The sequence below is a fragment of the Anolis sagrei genome, chromosome 8 (genome assembly GCF_037176765.1).
Source record: "Anolis sagrei isolate rAnoSag1 chromosome 8, rAnoSag1.mat, whole genome shotgun sequence".
NCBI lineage: Eukaryota > Metazoa > Chordata > Lepidosauria > Squamata > Dactyloidae > Anolis > Anolis sagrei.
This window is the reverse complement of record NC_090028.1, coordinates 29,310,890-29,330,432: the sequence shown is the minus strand read 5'-3', so window position 1 is coordinate 29,330,432 and position 19,543 is coordinate 29,310,890. Positions and strand designations below refer to the sequence as shown.

Here is a 19,543-nt window from a genome sequence, read left to right as displayed (position 1 = left end):
CTCCTTAGGAGAGAATGCTTCTGGAACATGGCCATACAGCCCAGAAAATTCACAACAACCCAGTGATTCCGGCCATGAAAGCCTTCGACAATACAGTGAAACAACAGCTGCCTCCCCCCTCTTGCGTGAAGGACTAAAAGGCAAGGGCCTCTTGGGGATTGTGTCGAACAACTTGGTGGGAAAGGCTGTATTTATTTATTTATTTATTTATTAATTATTTGCCAAGGCCTAGTCCCAGGTAGCTGCTTCCCTTATTCCTTGCAAAAGAAAGGCCCCTTTATCCTGTTCGAATTGGGATTGGGATGGGGGAATGTGTCAGAGAGAGTTGCAGCCCTCACTGGCTGGACTCCAAAGAGGTGGCCCTCTTGGCCGACCCAGAGCAACCTGGGGCCTGCCTTCCTCAAGGCTCCCAGGGCAAGGAGGCCAGCCTGCTCTGGAGGCTGCCTTCCTCTGTTTCTCAGTCGCCTGCAGCCAAGAGCATGAGGAGCAAGCCTGTGCCAGAGCTACAGGATTGGCTGAGCGTCACACGCAGGGCTCACTGAAAGGCTTGTTAAGGAAGCACCGCTGACCAGGCCCTCCAATTGCACAATGCCTGGGAAAAGAGGCGCCTCCCATGGCTTCCGGCAGGCAAGCGAAGGAGGGATCTCTGTCGTCAGCCCCGGGGGGCCAGCCAGGAGGCTGGACTTCTCCCCAACACCTACCTTCCTTCCTTCCTTCCTTCCTTCCTTCCTTCCTTCCTTCCTTCCTTCTTTCCTTCCTTCCTGAAACCAGAATGAGTTTCCAGGCCTCCTGGTGTTTTCTGGGAAGCCCTTGCACTTTCACCCAGTGACCAAGGCCACAGTCCCTCCAACAGGAAACCCAGAGGCCCAGGGAAGTAAAGGCTGGCCAATTGCTGCTGCTGCCTTTGCAGGCAGAGGGGAGGGTTCTGGCACATTGCATTTCCACCTTGTAGCTGTTTGTTCTGAAATGTGTTGGAGATGGAAGGCTGTTTGTTTGGGTGCTGCTTAAAGGAAACCTGAGTAGGAGCATCCCCTCCAGTACAGGGCTCAATGTCCCTTTTGGAAGAGCAATTGGGGGTAAAATGCCAGAGCACCCGAGTTAATTGCATTAATCTACACCCCATCTTCCTTGCCTTGCTAGGATTTAAAATACAAATATCCGCATTTGGATGGGTTGAATATAATGAGATTTGTCTTCACACCTTCTTGCTGGACTTTTCATAATTTTGCCCAAACGCATCTTGCCAGAGTGAGTGAAGTGGCAAAGTCCTTTCTCTGAGCAATATTCCATTCTGCTATATACAATAGATCTGCCACAAAATGTTAAGGAGGGGGATCTGGAGTGCCATTCTGCTTCCTCTCATGTCTCTGCAAAAGGAATCCTCCACTAGAGTGAAAGTGCGCTTCCAGAGCCAGGGAGCATCAGAGAATTAAAATAAAGAGAACCAATTGTGGGCAGTGTTCCTTGATAAGGAAGGAGAGACGGAGTCAGAGGATGAAACAAGCCTTCCCCCAAGGAAGTGAGTACTGGATGGATCAAAGTGGTGGTGGTGGTGGTGGTGGTGGTGGTGGTGGTGGAAGGCTGGCAGCTACTTGACAAACAGAGTGCTCACATGCAAGGAAGGACCTCTTTGGAATGAAAAATAATATGACTATGACTGCCTCGCAAAATCCACACATATATTATCCACAGATTGAAAGGATAAGGCACTTCAACCTTCCAAGCCCATAACTACACAAGCCCCTTCCCATGAAATAAATTCTTCCAGGCAAACAGCTACAAGCACCTTGGCTAAAAGCAAGAGTGACCCAGGGCGGAGCCCTGAAACACTCTGGTAGCCACTTCAGAAATAAAAGAAATGCTGATGAGCAGCCTTTGGGTCAGTCCACCAACCAATTCCAAATCCTCCTTAACAGTAGCTCCATCCAGCCCATAGTTCTTCCAGTTTCTCTGTGAGAATATCATGGGGGAACTTGCCAAAAGCTGTATAGAAGAAAAAAAATACTGCATCTTCTGGGATCCTGTAGTATTTCTCTAGTTCTCAAATGCTGATAGTTTGCATGGAGGAGTGGGCCAATGGGACCTTTCCCCCATACTGAGCCTCTCTCAGGGCAGAAGAGGGCATCACCCAGAGAGGAGGCCTTGCTTCTGCTTGGGTGCATATTTTGAGGGGATGCCAATTGTCCTGTGTGGCAAACAAATGGAAGGCCATCATGTCCTGAAAGTAAAGCTCCAATCAAGTCCACCTGAGGGTATCTGTACAACCACAATACTGTACAACTGTCCTTGGGCGGGTTGAATCTTCTCCCTCACAGATTAACTTGCTCTTTGAAGAGCGACACCGATGCCTTAACTCACAGACAGGCCTGTAGCCGAGGTGGGTGATGGGCTAAGAATTCAACTACCCCACCCCTGCGCAATTTTTTTCAGGTTAAAAACAGACCTTGTTTACTCATATACTTTTTTTCATGTCAGGAGCAACTTGAGAAACGGCAAGTCGCCTCTGGTGTGAGAGATCTGGCCATCTACGTCCCACACCTAAGTTTAAGATATTCTGGGGAGGCCCTGCTCTCGACCCCGCCACTCTCACAAGTGAGGTTGGTGGGGACGAGGAGCAGGGCCTTCTCAGTGGTGGCCCCCCGCCTGTGGAACTCACTCCCCGGGGAGATTAGATCGGCAACGTCCCTTCTGGCGTTTAGGAAAAAACTGAAGACCTGGGTGTGGGACCAAGCCTTTGGTCATTCTGACAGTTAATTTAAGGATCTGACGATAAACAAGGGCAAATGAAATGGAATGGATATATGGACTCTAACCCTGATCATGAGATTGTTTTATTATTGTATGATGTATTGATGTTTTAATTTAACTGTTGAATTGCTTTGTATTTTATACTGTTTGTCAATGGATTTGGGCATCTAATTGTGCCTCCTCTGTAAGCCGCCCTGAGTCCCCTCCGGGGTGAGAAGGGCGGGGTATAAGTAAGTGAAATAAATAATAAATAATAAATAATAAATAAATAAATCTGCAAGGACTTTGCACAGGGGATGCCCGAATGTTTTACCATTCTGTGGGGAGGCTTCTCTCATGTCCTCACATGAGAAGCTGGAGCATCCCACTCCCTGGATTCGAATTGCTGACCTTTCGGTGAGCAGTCCTGCCAGCACAAGGGTTTAACCCATTGCATCACCAGGGGCTCCAATTTACTGGTGAATTGGTTAACCAGTTAAAATTCATGAGTAAATCAGTTTTTTAAAAAACCTGAAACATTTTGAGGGGTGTTGATTCCTTAACCTCCCCCGCCCCAACCCCAGCTGCAGGCCTGCTCATGGGGCACTCAACAACACCAAACAAAACCTAAAAATTGTGCGACTCCAACAAAATGTGAGTTAGAGGAAAAGTGGTAGTATAAATACAAAATAGCAAGAGAGAAGGCTCAGCAACACATGTGAAGACCAGAAAAGCTTCCACATACTTGCTATCGCTGCTGACAAAATGGAGCTGAAGGGGCTCAAATCACCCGTCTCCCTGGATTCTAAAACATTCCTAGGAGGGCTCCAAATAAGCACAGAACCACTGCCCATGAGTCCCAACCACAAAGGAGCCCATGCAAGGCAGGGCTGGGAATGACACAAAATGGAGGGGGCACCTGGGAGGGACAGGGATCACTAGTTCAGCTGAAGGCAGAGTGGTTCCATGCCACTCACCAGCATTCTCCCAAGGAAAGGCACCAACACTGTAAACAATCTATTGCCTCTATTGAAGCTGCTAATTTTGACACCCTCACAAGGAAAAAAAGGAAGAGGAAATGAGATTTATTGTATTTGGAAACTTAAGTTTTGTTTTTGCTGAAGTTGACAGAGCAGGAAAGTTCTAAAGTTGTCATTTGACAACTTGGTGCTTTCTTTTCCTTGAAGGAGGGCGGAGGTGAGGGTCAGGAAAGTGGTAGGGACATGCCAGTCAAAGGTGGCATGCTAAGCACCTGAATATAAACCCAGGAAGCCAAAGCTGCAAGAGGGATACAAGGGGGCTGGGTTTACTATGCTTCTTTAACCAATTTCTCTACAGCCTATCTATAGAAATGTTCCACATGAGAGATAGAGCAACACATCATAAAACCAGTCGGAAGAAATAAAAATGGCACCACGGTGATTCCTACCTGTTGATGTTCCTCAGAGACCTTCTGTTCTTCTCTAGGTTCTTTCTTTCCATACGACTTTAAGATCCAGGGAGGGCACACAGGGCCAAAAGGACCAAATGGGCACTGAGGGTTTTTTCTGCAAAATGGTTCTTTGGTGAATTTCAAGGGGAATTTTTTCAGACGAGTCTCTTTACTGTGTCAAAGCATCTTAGTTTTGGTAAAGGCTAACGCACCAAAGATGAAGAAATTGTTTCTGCATCAATTGTCCAGCTGACAAATGAAACGTGCACTCAGTGACTGCACATCTCTTCAGGCAGGTCCTTGACGAGAGTCGTTCCATCCTAAAAGGAGAAGGCAAGGCTGAGTTGGCTTGTCACCCCTTGCTCCTCATACCATGGCAACACCCTCTGTCTTCCATCCCAAAGAAGTCCACTCAGGCATCCTGCGAAATTGGACAATATAGTGCCTATGTGTCACCTTGGTTAGAAGAACTTTATTTTTATACCCCGTCTCCATCTCCATGAAGGGACTCGGGGTGGCTTACATGGGGCCAAGTCCAAAACAACATACAGTTAAAACAAGGCAAATAAAATATTAAAATAGCATAAAAACAACATCATAAACAATAATAAAACAAGCATCATAAGCAACAACCAGAAATACTTCTAATACATATATGATATTTCAGTTATTCCTCTAGACAAGTGGGGGTGGCTGCCTTGGAGGGGTGTGAAACTTTTTCCAGGTAAATTGGTCTCTGTAAGGACTTGCACTTGGGATCAGCAGGACCCCTGGCTTGGTTGAAATAGCAACCTTTTCAAGCTTCCACTAGTTATCTGTTACGTATATAATTGCTTGCTGTATTGTATGTGTGTATTGGCTTGCAATTTTGCCAAACCTCTTTTTTGTGGGAGGGGCTGCAGACCATGTGATCAGGTCATCAGGTCTGGACATGTTAATTTTGGAACAGTTTGCTTTAGACTTCAGTGGAAGTAGAAGCCATTAGACTCTTAGAGTAGAAGCCGTCTGTATACTTTTAGAAGTCAGTATGTGTTCACATCTGAAGCAGTGACTTCAGTTTAGACTTCAATCAGATGTATGCTTAAAGACTCCACTGGGTTATGGACTATTGTTTCTAAGGAAGATGTCCTGTATTATTTACCCAGAGAAACTACTTAAAATCCTATTGTAACTGGATTTATAAATGAAGTGTCTGTATGCTATATGTGTGAAGTTTTGGGAACTATGTTACTTTTTAAGAAGACTGTTTTGTCTCTTGAGAATATGATTTAAAGGCAAATATATTTAAGGGAGGGTAGATGTTTTTGGCAACTTCAAAGTACACTTTTGAAACTCTACTGAATATATATATATATGTTTTTGTGCATTGGCATGTCTTTGTCCCTGGCAGTTCAAAGACATACCTAGATACATCAGTTTAACAGCTGAGAGACCAACTTGCCTTGCATGAATTCTGGTGAACATCAGTTTTCCAAAGATTGTGACTTCTAACAAGGTCATGCCTTTCCAATGATCAGTGATTTTTCAAAAAGGTTATGAATCTCATTTCCCTAATGGTTGTGGAGATTCACACACTCCAAAATGCCTTGTGTGGCATCCAGAAGGGAAATACTGATGGGGGTTGAAAAATTGGCTTATTTTGTGCTGCAGGTGTCCAGAAAGGAAACAGCAGAAGCCAAAGGAATTCTTTGCTCAAAAACATGGTATCATTTAGGAAATAGACTAGCAGTTTGTGCCTACTGTATGACAGAGGTAGGTGTTCTGGCCACAAGGATACAGGCATGAGAAAATCCCACCTAGGATTATCCCCTGGGTACAATGACTTGACTTCTCAGCAAAACCATATGTAGGAAAGTGTTTTGGGAGCTTCAATGCCACCCTCCAAAGCAGGTTGATGGACCTCTAAGGGATTGGCAGCTGGGCCTGAGTAAGAGCAGCAACCCTATGCCAATCAACCTGGCTGGTTAATTAAGGTGCCAAACATAAAGTTTGCTCCAAAGGCAACCCAGGAAGGCAGGTGTGATGGATCTGGACAGAAAAAAATGTGATTGGCATGCGCAGGAAATCCTACACAAAGGGCCTGCTTAGCACAATGTGTCTCCTAGTTTGCCAAAAGCCAAAATAATGCCATTGAGAACAAACTGTTTTGACTTGATGGTGTATGTAATGATTTGGATTATGCTGACATTTCGGAAAGAGAAGAATTTCAAGCGAGGGGCACATTGTTCTCGGGTTTCTGATATCCAGGCTTCTCTCTGAAACAGGGCATGGGGCCTCTTTCAAATCCTCTGTAACGAATTAGCCTGAAGTTATCTCAAGTCATTGCCTCAAAGAGCCAGCTACCTGTTGGAAGAGCGCTCTGATCGATGCAAACTAAAGCAGCCGTGCGTGAGCTGTTACACAGTGGTTAGTATTGATCAGAGCTAAAGGCTGCCGATAGGAATGTAGAGGGAACTGACAGGCGGAGAAGAGGAAAGGAGGAAACGGCCTTCGCTGGTGGCAGTCGTATAGAGAAAAGCCAATAAAAAGTCAATTCCACTTAAGTGAACAGCTGCTAACTAAATATTTTGGGGGGCAGAGCATTCCCTCCGTTCCAGAAGTGAGACATCAAGCAAGATCTGGACATCGACAGGTGAGTTCATGGGGAGAGCGGTGATGGCCAGCAGAGCCATGCGAGGGAAGTCCACACAAATGGCTTTGGCACACTTTGGCTAAGTGTTCCACCCAGAAGGAGCATAGAAGTAATCACACAGATTCTCCTGGCCTGACACTGGTAGTGACTGGGGACCATTCTGAAGAGGAGCAAGTCTCTCTGCTTCAGCAGAATCATACAAAAGCCATCCACTCCGGCTCCCTTCTCCTAGGTAGCATATTCCACTGTGTACAGAAGACCAAAAAGGAGAAGGCAGCACCAAGGAAAGGGGGATTGGAAAACACGAGGGGAGGGGGCTGAAAAAGATACTGATGCCCAGAACACATTTTTATCCAAGGATATGATACACCCAGCACTTTTGGCCATATCACCTTCCCCTCCATTTTCTGTGGTGATTTATTTACACCATATCATACTGCCCTCCCCCTACTACTAGCACTACTCCCTTCACAACTTTTGCCTTCAAAGAGGTACAGAATCCACATTTTGAGTTGGTGCCTTTTCTTCTTCAAATGCAGCCTCTCTTTTTTGTTAATTCCCCTCCCCCAGCACTATGTGGCACACAATGCCCAGGTGATGGGAAGCCCAGAAGGCTAATCAGTCTCCTCTCCTGATTCTGGTTAGCAGAACTATTTGCCCACAGCACACAGATTTACATGGCTTAGTTTCCATCATTACAAAGTACTAAATGTCAGGAAAAGATCCTTATACCCCATAACTGATTTGGAGAAAACTGAACGGAGATATTAGTAGGATTGGTAAGTCCAGCTGGAACAGTTGCTTGAAGCCTGGAGTTGATGCAGGAGTGCGCATGAATGCAGAAAATGACACTGGATTTAGATTGGTTGGATTTATCAGAATAAAGTCATAGGCTTTGTTAATTTTTAATGGGATGATGCAAATATGTATAACATAGCAACTTTTTTGGAAGGTACAATAAAATTTCCTGCAGTTGCTTTAAAACCACAAGCCAATCTAGTGCCAATCCTCATTTATGAAACAGAGATTTCCAAACAGAATTGGGGGTGTCGAAGGCTTTCATGGCCGGAGTCACTGTGAGTTTTCCGGGCTGTATGGCCATGTTCAGGGTGGGAGAAAGAACTCTTGTCTGCTTCACACTTGCCTCAAGCAGACAAGAGCTCTTTCTCCCACCCTGGACATTTCACAGATATATAAACCTCGCTTGCCTAGTTTCCAAAAGACCTCACAACCTCTGAGGATGCCTGCCATAGATGCGAGCAAAAGGTCAGGAGAGAACGCCTTTGGAACATGGCCATACAGCCTGGAAAACTCACAGCAACCCAGAACTGGGGTCATCTGGAATCTTGTGGAACCATTTTTTTTCAGAACTGGTCCACCATATTTTAATTTCCTTTGCCCCCAGTCTGCTTTTTGTGATCTCTCTAGTTTGTCATCTTCAGAGAGTAGAAGGAAGTCAGATTAAGTGAGTGAAACCTTAGTCCAGAGAAACAATTCTTGTGCAATATTAAGTGAAAACTGTTAGGGGAGAGAGAGAGAGACAAGCAATACAGGACCAGCAGGAAAAACAGCCATGTGCTCACAGGAGAGAGCTACAAAGGGCTACTGCTCTGCCTTGCAACATCCACATCCCCCACCTCTCATCTTCAGCCGTCCCTCCTCAGCCGCTCTTAAATTACACGAATACCTCCCAGAGTAGGAGGGGATTATTTCACTAAAGCTTAGGAGAATGAATCCAAAAGCAAATCAAGCCATCGCCCTCAAATCAGTCAGTGCTGCAACCTCATCAGCAGCTTCAGGGCTCACATTGACCCAAGACGCTCCCAGATGGAGAAACCCACTCAGTAACAAAAACTGGCCCTTTCAATCCCCACTCCTTCCCTCCCTTTGTCTTGGTGCACTGTTCCTGCTGCAAGCTTCTTTTCCTTGGGTAAGACCCACTGGCCATAAAAAATGTAAGCAAGGAGATGCTGGAACATTTTTTATTAGAAACAAGTTGGGTGGCACCTGGCTTGAAAACAGAACACGTTGAAAGGAGGGAAACAATCACAAGCTCAACGTGAGGCAATCTTAGAATCATAGAGTTGGAAGAGACCTCGTTGGCCATCCAGTCCAGCCCCCCACTAAGAAGCAGGAAAATCGCATCCCGAAAGATGGCCAATGGAGTGCTGCAGTGGCAAAGTGCCCCAATACCATTTCAGACTGCACCATCAACTGTATTGTAGGAATCAGGGATAATGGCACCACCTGAAGTAACACCAATTTCCTAGCAATTTAAGAAGAAGAAGAAAACCAGAAAAAATGGGATTAGATCAAGTGTTCAGAAGAAAGACAAAAGGATGGAAGTGTTTAACCTGAAGAGGAGATGATTGCAAGGCAATATGACAACCATCTTCAAGGATCTGAAGGGTTTTCATACTGGCAGTGGAGTGAGTTTACTGCTGCTGTTGAGAGTACAACTCAAAACTGAGGGGTTCAAATTGCAAGAAAGCAGAATTTGGAAAAGTCTCTGGGCTACAATGTCCAGAACGCCCTAGTCACCATGGCCACTACCAGCCAGGGAATTTTGGAAGCTGTCATTCAAAATAGAAATGTATTTCTTGAACAAATATTTCCAACATGAGAAAGAATGGCTGAGGACAGTGGACTTCCAACAAAAGCAAAATAAGAAGGTGACGTATTGGTCGTGCGTGAGTTTCTGGCAATGCTAGAGGGCTGGACAAGATGACCTTTGAGGCTACTTCCAGGTCCATTATTCTCAGTCATCTTGAATAATGGGCACAAACCCAATGGCCTTGTGGCCAAGCTCCCGCTCAGCCGGGACCCACTTCTAGCCTCCCTGCCCCAGGTTACCAGCCGGAAGTCTGCAAGGGGCGCAAGGCAGAGAGGAGAAAGGCAAAGGCAGCTCTGGGGAGGAGGACAGAGGATTAATTTCCCACAAAGAGTTGGGAGGGATTTGGGCTCACCATTCTAATCGTCAGCTTACAAGGCAGTAAAGCATTAAACTTATGCTACAGAATGCCAGGGATAAAAAAGAAGCAAGTTTCACCTCCCACACAATGTATATAATTTAACACAAGGAATCTTCCAGCAACTAATTTCCTCTCCCATTCCTCCTCCATTGTGAACTCCACTTCATTTATAAAAAAATGGAAATGGAGATATCAAGTTCAGTTTTTTCTTCTTCACTGATTAATTACTGGCAGCTTCTTCTGAAACCCACCTTCCAACCCAAGAGAAGGTAACTTTTCACATATGCAAAAGAAACAAGCATTTCCTTTTAATAGGCCTCTTTTCAAGTCCACATTCAAGTGCAAGCACTTATCTTGCGTCCTTTGCGAACCTGGAGTGATGGGGAATGGGAGAGATCCCATTTCCTGGGGTTAGCTGGGAAATCTGGCACAGCTCTTATTTCCTATGGAGTAAGGCTTTGGGTGCAGATTAATGGCCTTATGTCTTCAGGAGACTCTAGACTGCTCCAAGGTCCAGATGAATGACCATTCCCATCTTGGTCTGTGGCCACTCCTTTTTGTTAATGTGTTCCAGCTGAGCTCAACTGTATGCTTAGCTGGTGTGAGTGACAGAAATCCAATGCTGGCCACTTCATTATGAGGTGACCTTGCTGTCCCTTTGTCATCGCCATCTTTTTCCTTTCTGCAAGGGAAGGCTGCTAACATGCTGGCTCTCGTCTGGCTTGGGAGCTTCCCAGGGACGCTAGGTTAGCCACCTGGGAACAGCATCTTAGGCTGAGGAGCTGCTCCGGTGTTCTGTTTTGTCAGGCTGGGTCCAAGAACCCAAGTCACAATTTTAAGGCATAAACTATCCGTGTGCCAGGGACTAACACTATATTTGTATCCATTGGGCACAATTGTGTCTTTTTCTCCTAGAAGCCTTCCAGGGTCCACCATCATGAGTAACACTGCTCCAGGGAAGCTGATCAGTATGGTCATCCTCATATCCACTTGGCATAGTTAAGATGGGATGCTGTTTTGTCAGCCAACCTTTCCTTGGGCATCTCAGTTATGATGCCAAGGAGGAAAGGGAAACCTTCTTAAGGCTAATATGGATGCATTTATTCTCTCTGAAGTTAGTGACTTCTCTGCATTCCCCCTAGTGCTTACATAAGACGTTTCTAATCACAGGACAGCAGTGAGAAGATGGGGCAGATAGATATAGTCCAGACCTCAGCAAAGGCAGAAACTAGCAACTCTCTCCTGAAGGCAAAGATGAAGAAAAAAAGGATTGCTCAGTGCCTCTGGGAACCTCCCTCATAGTCAGTCAAAGGCCCAGACTATTTGTTTTTCCAGATCTTATGGTCAAAACACATTCACCCACTTCGGCATTTCTACTTTAGCTCTTCCTTTATCAGAATATTAATTCATTTGCCTTGTTCAAATATTGTTTTAAAACCATTTGAAAGTTGCTGGCCTGTTTACTAAAAGCATTCAAGTTGAGCACCCTCACCCTGGAACCAGCACCTCCTCTTCCAAAGGGACAATGCTTCCTGCTCCCAGTTTGTTGGCCTCGCTCTGGCCTGGAGCAGGGCGGCTGTGCAGCAGGCCTCAAACAACTCTCCACAGAAAGAGCAAAGGGAGGGAGGGACACTGTGTGTGTGTGTGTCTGTATGAGCATGTGGGTGGGTGCTGGAAAGGCAAACATGATCTGTGAGATCAATACCTTTACAAGTCTGAGGGAATCCTAGCTCCCAAAGGGTTAATCCAGAGAAGCAAAGCCATCAGACTGTTTAGTGAGCTAATGCCTTTATTGATGGGGGATGCCTTGGAGGGGGAGAGGCAGAGAGGGAGGGAAGGAAAGCTCAGCCCAAGTCCCAGCCCGGGAAAGAGGAAGGTCACTAGATCTGTGCACCAGGGTCTCTCTCCCTGCGCTCATGTGGCCGGACCCTCCTAATCCTCTCTCAAACAGTTGGCCCTCTGCATCATGAACTCAACCACCCATAAGTAAAGGTAAAGCTAAGGGTAAAGGTTTTCCCCTGACATTAAGTCCAGTCGGGTCTGACTCTGTCTTGGTGCTCATCTCCATTTCTAGGCTGAAGAACCAGTGTTGTCCATAGACACCTCCAAGATCATGTGGTCGGCATGACTGCATGGAGCGCTGTTACCTTCCCGCCAGAACAGTACCTATTGATTTACTCACATTTGTATGTTTTCGAACTGCTAGGTTGGCAGAAGCTGGGGCTGACAGCGGAAATTCACGCCGCTCCCCGGATTCGAACCTGCGACTTTTTGGTCAACAAGTTTAGCAGCTCAGCCATTTAACCCACTGCGCCACTGGGGGCTCCAACCACCCATAGCTTTAAAATATCACCCCCACCCCACTCCCAAAAGTGTTACCAACCGTAAAAGACCCCCCCTCTAAATTATTAAATTAATTAACCTAAACAGCAGCAGAGCATTCCACAGGTTAACACAGCTTTTACCTATACCATTATGCATTCAGCGAACATCCCCAGATCTGGAGGAGCCCAGCAGCAGCCAACAGCGGCCAGAAAGCTCATCCGCCTGCTTGGTTGCCGCAATTCTTAATACAAACTGAATTATCTTTGACTTTCTGTCTCCCCACCATCATCTTTTGCCTCTTTGAGCTACTTCTGCATTTCTTCACACAGCCAACAGCGGCCCGGGCCACATGGCCCACAGCCCTCCATGACCCCAGAGCAGGGCCCAATCATAGCCTCATTTACCTCACAGTTCCTCACAGATGCCCCCAAATCTCATTGCTGCCTCCCAACTGCTCTGAAAGCCCCAGCAGGCTCCCAAGCCACATTTTGCCCCATCTTCCATTCGAGCATTCACCTCTATTGCAGCCATTCACTTATCCAGAAATCTTTATCTTTTCTCTCTTTCCACTGCCAACTTGCCTATCCATAATCTCCTTCCTTGTGCCTAATCCCAAGTCCCATAATCTGTATCCACACTAATTTTTGTGGATATAGAAACCCATTAGGTTTCCCTCATTATCCACGAATTCCTTGCATATGTTCCCCTTTCTCATGGATTTCAGTCTATCTACCCATGGGATTCCCTCTTTATCAATCGGACCCTCATGTGTATGTTTATCCTACTTTTGCCTTTCATTTCACATTTTCTTCCCCGTGGGTGCCCAGGGTGGGATTGAATCCCCTAAGACACCCATGTGTCCCTCTGTGGATGTGCCCTCACTCCCCGGGAGCTTTGGATCTCCAGATTAACGGCTCTCCCGGATCCCACAGGTTCCTTCTTTGTTTATATGTTTAATCTTTTTATATTTTATATATATATATAAATCTTTAGAGGAGTCTTGTCACTGACTCACTATTGTAATGACCTTTTTGTCTTCACCTATTGACGCTGGGAGGGCCAGCCAGCTGCCTTCCTGGACTGCATTTACATAAAAGTGGATCCAAACACTCAACATCAATGACTCATAACTCCAGCAATAAGGGGACAACAAGATCCTGAGGTATAGGCTGTCTGTCCTTTGTATAGCTATCTGAATGTACAAAGACATATGTCACCTGGTATGGCAGTTCCCAAGGATGAGAAAGCCATGGCCTGTTTTCAAACAACGACATTACCCCTTTCCCAGCCACTGACCATTAATCCTATCAGAATGGACAATATTTTCTGTCTTGGACTCAATGGATGACAGTGCCGGAGACACTGGACCTACTCAGATTGCCATATGTGTCACAATAAAGATTCCTGGGCTCAATTAGGTCCCTTTGCCCCATGCTGAGACCACATAATCCAATGAAGAGACATTTCAGCACCCTTTGTTCACTGGACCACCAGCCCCTCTTCAGCCATTGGACAGAGGGAAATCTACATCAGAGGCAAGGAACGCTCTTTCATTGGCTGGCGAGTGCCAACGCTCCCTCCTCCGCAGGGAGCCTCCTTGACTTCATTCAGACTTAACCAATCACGGTGAAGCTGGTAACAGCTGGATGGGAGCGGGAATTTCAACAGGTAGTATTGTATAAAAATTACCATTTTTCAGTATACTGTATCTCAGCTTACTTTGGCGGATTGTTGTAGGCTGGCATCACTTTCAGCTGATTGAATAAAATACCTTGGTGGCTTCTTGGTGAGATTTATTCTGAAATATTGGCTTCTTCATCTCACTAGACTCAGCCCACAGTGGCCTAGTGGCCTGGATCTCACTATTCATGTCTGCTCTAAATTGCTCTATTTCAAGAGTTCCAGAAAGCAAATCCTGATTTTGCTATTTTACTATGCCATTGTATATAATGGGACTTGAATATCCATGGATTTGTGGATCCCCAGGGTGCCCTGGAACCAAACCCCAGTGAATACCAAACAGCTCCAGAATGTGGCCCAGCACTTGTGTTTGTCTCAATGGCCAAACGCGTTCCAGTCAAACAGCTCTGCTCAAAGAATGCCCACAGCTATACATTTATATTACTGTCTAGGTACCTTTTAAACTGCCGCCTCTTTTCTTTTACAAAATCCTACTCTTTCCCTCTTTTCCTGAAATACTGAATGTAGCTGAACTGTCTAACTGAGAAAGGATCTGCTGTGAAATCTGGGCTTACAAAGGTTATGAGATGCGTCCCGTGGACCATCACAAAGTACCTTCACAGCAGGGCTGTGTGTCCTTGTGGTTAATCTGTTGCCTGATGGCTGTGAGGGATCTCCTAAGAAATGGTGCCAATTCGCTTCAAGCACTTGGTCTCTCTCTGACAACCTCCATGCCAGAGGGGTACTAGTGGCCATTGCAAGGACACTGGTCAAGCTCTAGCCCTCTGCTCACAGAGTGGAAAGGTAGGCTTGTTAAATTTGTAGAGCACACAGGTAGCTTCTCACTGAGGGCCCCCCTTGAGGGTCTGTGAAAATGAGCTTTTTTGTGGAAGTGCCATTGCAGAAATGTTGGGAGTCCTGGAGAGCCGAAGAGGAGGCTCCTGGGCTTTTGTGGTCTGAAAGGCATGTCCTCTGCTAGGACAGGCCTCGATGATTGCATGCAACCCAGCCGCTCTGCGGAAGTTGGGCACGTTTCCGCTCCCAGTGAATGGGAGGCTGTGTGGGGCATCTAGTGCCCTTCAATGTTGACAGCCAAAGGAATAAAATGCAGCACAGCACAGTCTTAAGTCTTGTGTGCATTTTCTTATGCCTGATTTGCATAGCTACGTCCTCCTCAGTGCCTGGCTGCCGAAAGGGTGACAGTTGTAGGGCTGGGGGGCAGGGCGGGCTCTAGCTTTATCAAGGGGGATTATTTCAACCCAAATTATTTTGCATTGTAAATGTTTAAATCTACATTAAACCCAGATTAATGCATGAAACAGCCTGGTAGAGTATTTAGTGAAGGCCGGGGAGGGGGGTTTATATCAAATTATTATAGTCTATTCCCACCCAAAGTCCCATTTAAAACACTGCATTCTAAGCCTGGGCCTACAAAAATGTTTCTAAAAGTATGCTTTGCTTCAGAAAACCTCTCTCTTTAATTTCACAGGCAATCTGAGTCCTTTAGCACTTTCTCACAACACAACAGGAATTAATAATGCAGATAAATCCTAAATAAATCTGGATTTGGGTTAACTACGTCTTGAGGTTTAGTGTGCTATAGGAAAATGAAAAGGGGCGGAGGCAGCTCTGCCCCCAAAGCTGCCTCTCCATGAGCAGGGACTGTGTTGAGGAGGATGGGAGCTGGGGGGCTGCCGATGAGCTGGGTAATAATTATCAAAGGACTCCTTCTCTATCCTAGGAGGGATGGGGGAACTTTCAAGGATCTTGTCTGGCCGCAGGCTGGGTCAGGTCACATCAAATGCAGCTTGCAAAGAGGATTATAGGGCGGCTTGGCCTCTGAGATCTGTTGTAGTTTCACTACAAAAACCCAGAATCCCAGGACTAATTCAGCTTCTCCCAAACCCATCTAAAAAAAGGAGGTTCCAATTCAAACACCAAAGCTGAAACTGGGGTTGTGAAGCTGGTAGCCACATGGTCCCCAGTTCTGAGTCAGCATGACACTGAATCCCCTTCAGTCAGGAAGTGTTGCTGCATTTGCGCCCCTCTTGTGGGTTCCCTGTGGCCTGTTGCGGGTGTCATAAGGGGCTGGCCGGGCTTAAAAGGCTTTCAGTCAGATACAGCAGAGCTCTCCCTATATTCTTGCATTATTAACATTGGGAATCCCACCAGCCTGGTAAGCATTGTGATCAGCTAAATTCAGGAGCAAGGAAAACCAACATGAGAAACCAGATAGAATTTCACTGACTTTGTATGATGAAATCTGTTCATTTCCCGATTTCATTCCCATATTATTTTCATTCTGACAGCCCGTGGCAGTTCTGTTATTTTCAGTAATTGAAAAATGTAACTTGTCCTATGATGAAGCCAAGGAGGAAGCAGATTTCCCAAAGAGAAATGTGGACAAGAAGCAATGTACCAAAGGCACATCCAAGGGATTCGATGCTGAATCTCCTCTCTTCCCTTGCCCATTTAGTGACCTTGTGGAGCCCTGCCTCTTCTACAAAGTCTCTCACAGCTTTGCATTGGTCTGAAGGCCTGTGAGCAAGGCGCAGATGGAGGAATGTCCAGGGCAGGGCCTGATGCTATTCATAGGTGGTCAGAATGCCGCCAAAAACTTTCTCAAGCTTACTCCTAGCTCCTCTAAACTAAACACTAAACATTCATCCAGGGAACCCAATGATGTTTCCTGGAGTCCCATCCTGAATCCAATTGATGCTGAACCCTGTGAAGGGGATATCTGGCTTTTGGGCACAGCACCCAGTTTTAGCACTAGATTTTGAAAAGGAGCAAGTCCAGAGCAAGTCAACTTGGAGGAGGGCAAAAAAGTGATGAGGGCTTGGGGACCAAGCCTAAGGAAGCAGTTCCAAAAACTAGTGAAAACGTAACATTTAGACTACACATGTGAAGACAGAAGACAGGTAAAGGTAAAGGTTTCCCCTGACATTAAGTCTAGTTGTGTCCGGCTTTGGGGGTGGCACTCATCTCCATTTCTAAGCCGAAGAGCCGGCGCTGTCTATAGACACCTCTAAGGTCATGTGGCTTCATGACTGCATGGAGCACTGTTACTTTTCCACAGAAACAGTATCTATTGATCTATTCACATTTGCACGTTCTCGAACTGCTAGGTTGGCAGAAGCTGGGGCTAACAGCAGGAACTCACCCCGCTCCCTGGATTCGAACCACTGACCTTTTGGTCAGCAAGTTCAGCAGTTCAGCTGTTTAACCCGCTGCACCACCAGGCAGCCCTAGAAGACAGTTAGAAAAGATCAAATAAAGGAATAAACAAATAAGCACAGCATAGACTGAGAGAGACACATTTCCCCCTTAGAGGTAGCAACAAAAGCAATGCAAGGTCTGCAGGTTAATAGGGAATGTATTAAAACACAAGGGCTGAGGGGACATGCTGTTTTCACTCAATGCAACTTGTTTCTCTGAATCAGATTTAATTTACTGACACATAGCAACAAACTTCTTTTCAAAAATCCTGGGCTAGGAAGGAACTGGCCAAATCATATCTGAGTGAGATATTCATGTAGGCATGTAGTGGGGAGGGCCTGGTGCCAGCGCTTTGAACAAATCCTCCTTCTCTGTTCCATTCCCACCAGGCTCCTCACTACCTGGGGCTGCCACATCAAACTCACCCCAGCTATTGGGGTCCTCTGCACCATCTGTCCCTTCCCAGCCCTACATTCAGCCAGGAGAATTGCCAGAAAGAAGCCTCTCTCTGCGGCAGAGTCTTGGGGTAGAACAGCAGTAATCAACTACCAAACTCACAAATTTTGTATTTTGTCTGTTTGTTTGCTTTGTTCTGTTAGAAATGTAATATAATTTGACTGGTTGTCCTGACACGACAAATAAATAGCACTCCGGTGGAATCACCCTAGAGAGGGAAGGAAGGAAGAAGCCATACCCAGTCGGCCCCACCTTGCCCAAGCTGGCTCAGCTCCTCCGTTTTGGCTTCATGGCTGTTGTCCCTGTGAGAAAGATCACAGACCAAAATCCACTTAAAATCCGGCTTCTGCCTCCTGCAGAATTCTGGAGTTTGTAGTTTAGTGAGGCTGTTAAAGACTTTTCCCTAAACTACAAGCTCCAGAATTCTTCAGGAGGCAGAAACCTGATTTTAAGTGGATTTTTTTTCTCTAGTCTGATGAGGCCCTATTATTCTAGTCCTTACAAAACTTAAGCCTGCCACTCAAGTCAAGTTTAGGGCAGTCCTGAGTAACCAGGGAACAGCTACTTTGTCTTCTCCTCGTTTTAAATTACTCCAAAGGATTGGGGTCTGAGAGCTGTGGCATTCCCTGGATTAACATGAGCTTCTTCAATTATGTAAACAAAAATAAGTAACAAGATATTTAGAAATCTATCAATTATCTGGATGCATTCTCCATTAGGCCATAACATGAGAGAGAGAGAGGGAGAGAGCTGCCATTTGTCCCCCAAACCACATATTTAATCCATGTGCTTATGTCAAACTTAATTATAGCACATTTGGCATAAAATAACAACCCACATCCTTGGAGAGGAGAAGTTAAGTAGTTAATATGTGTGATTGAATGAAATTGGCTCACTGAATGTTTATGGGAAACCTAAGGATTTTTTTCGTGTCAGAAACGACGTGAGCAACTGCAAGTTGCTACTGGTGTGAGAGAATGGGCCACCTGCAAGGACATAACCCAGGGGATGCCCAGATGTTTGATGTTTTACCATCCTGTGGGAGGCTTCTCTCATGTCTCCACATGGGAAGCTAGAGCTGAAACAGGAGCTCACCCCGCTCCCCAGAGTCGAACCGCCTACCTGTTGGTCAGCAGTCCTGGCAGTACAAGGGTTTAACCCATTGCACCACAGGGGGCTCCAACATAAGATGAATGAAACAGAGTGTTATTTTAACTATGTTGATGCCAATTCAGCATTTCAGTGCTTATCGACCATTTGGCTAAGATCAAGTATAAAAAGTTCATCCCTTCTCAGGCCTGACTAACTGTAAAACTGATGGGACTATTAAGGGCCCCCTGGTGGCGATTTGAATCCGGGGATCAGGGTGAGCTCCTGCTGTTAGCCCCAGCTTCTGCCAACCTAGCAGTTTGTGAGTATATCAATAGGTCCAACTTCTGCAGGAAGGTAACAGTGCTCCATGCAGTCATTATGGCCATATGACCTTGGAAGTATCTATGGACAACGCCAGCTCTTCAGCTTACAAATGGAGATGAGCACCACCCCCCAGCGCTGGACACAACTAGATTTAATGTCAGGGAAAATCTTTACCTTTTTGGGAAGTCCCCAGTTGCACAGCAGGCTAAACCGTTGAGCTGCTGAACTTACTAACTGAAAGGTCAGCAGTTCGAATCCAGGGAGCAGGGTGAGATCCTGCTTTTAGCCCCAGCTTCTGCCAACCTAGCAATTTGAAAGTATGTAATGGTGAGTGGATCAATAGGTACTGCTTTGGCAGGAAGGTAATAGTGCTCCATGCAGTCATGCTGGCCACATGACCTTGAGGCTTAGAAATGGAGATGAACACCACCGTGCCAAGTTGGACACAACTAGACTTGGACAGACCTTGGAATATGACTCTGGATTTGGATTTGTTTAACTTTTAAATTGATGTTTATAATTGAATGTTTTAACTGATGTTTTAATTGTGATTTTATTACTATTGTTTGTTTGGCATCAAATGGCTGCTGGTTGTGAACTGCCCTGAGCGCCCCCCCCCCCTTGGGGTGTGTGAGGAGGACGGGATATAAATGCCTGAAATAATAATAATAGACTTAATGTCAA

General features: G+C 45.9%; 1 protein-coding gene across 2 annotated transcripts in view; it reads right to left on the bottom strand.

Annotated features, from left to right (window-relative positions):
- The window catches only part of ZFHX3 (zinc finger homeobox 3), a 206,888-nt gene that overhangs the window by 98,135 nt on the left and 89,210 nt on the right, over positions 1–19,543 (bottom strand). For both annotated transcript variants that reach the window (XM_060788469.2, XM_060788470.2), the window contains exon 3: positions 4,157–4,479. The gene's annotated coding sequence lies outside the window, so the exon portion shown is untranslated. The remainder of the gene's footprint in view (positions 1–4,156; positions 4,480–19,543) is intronic.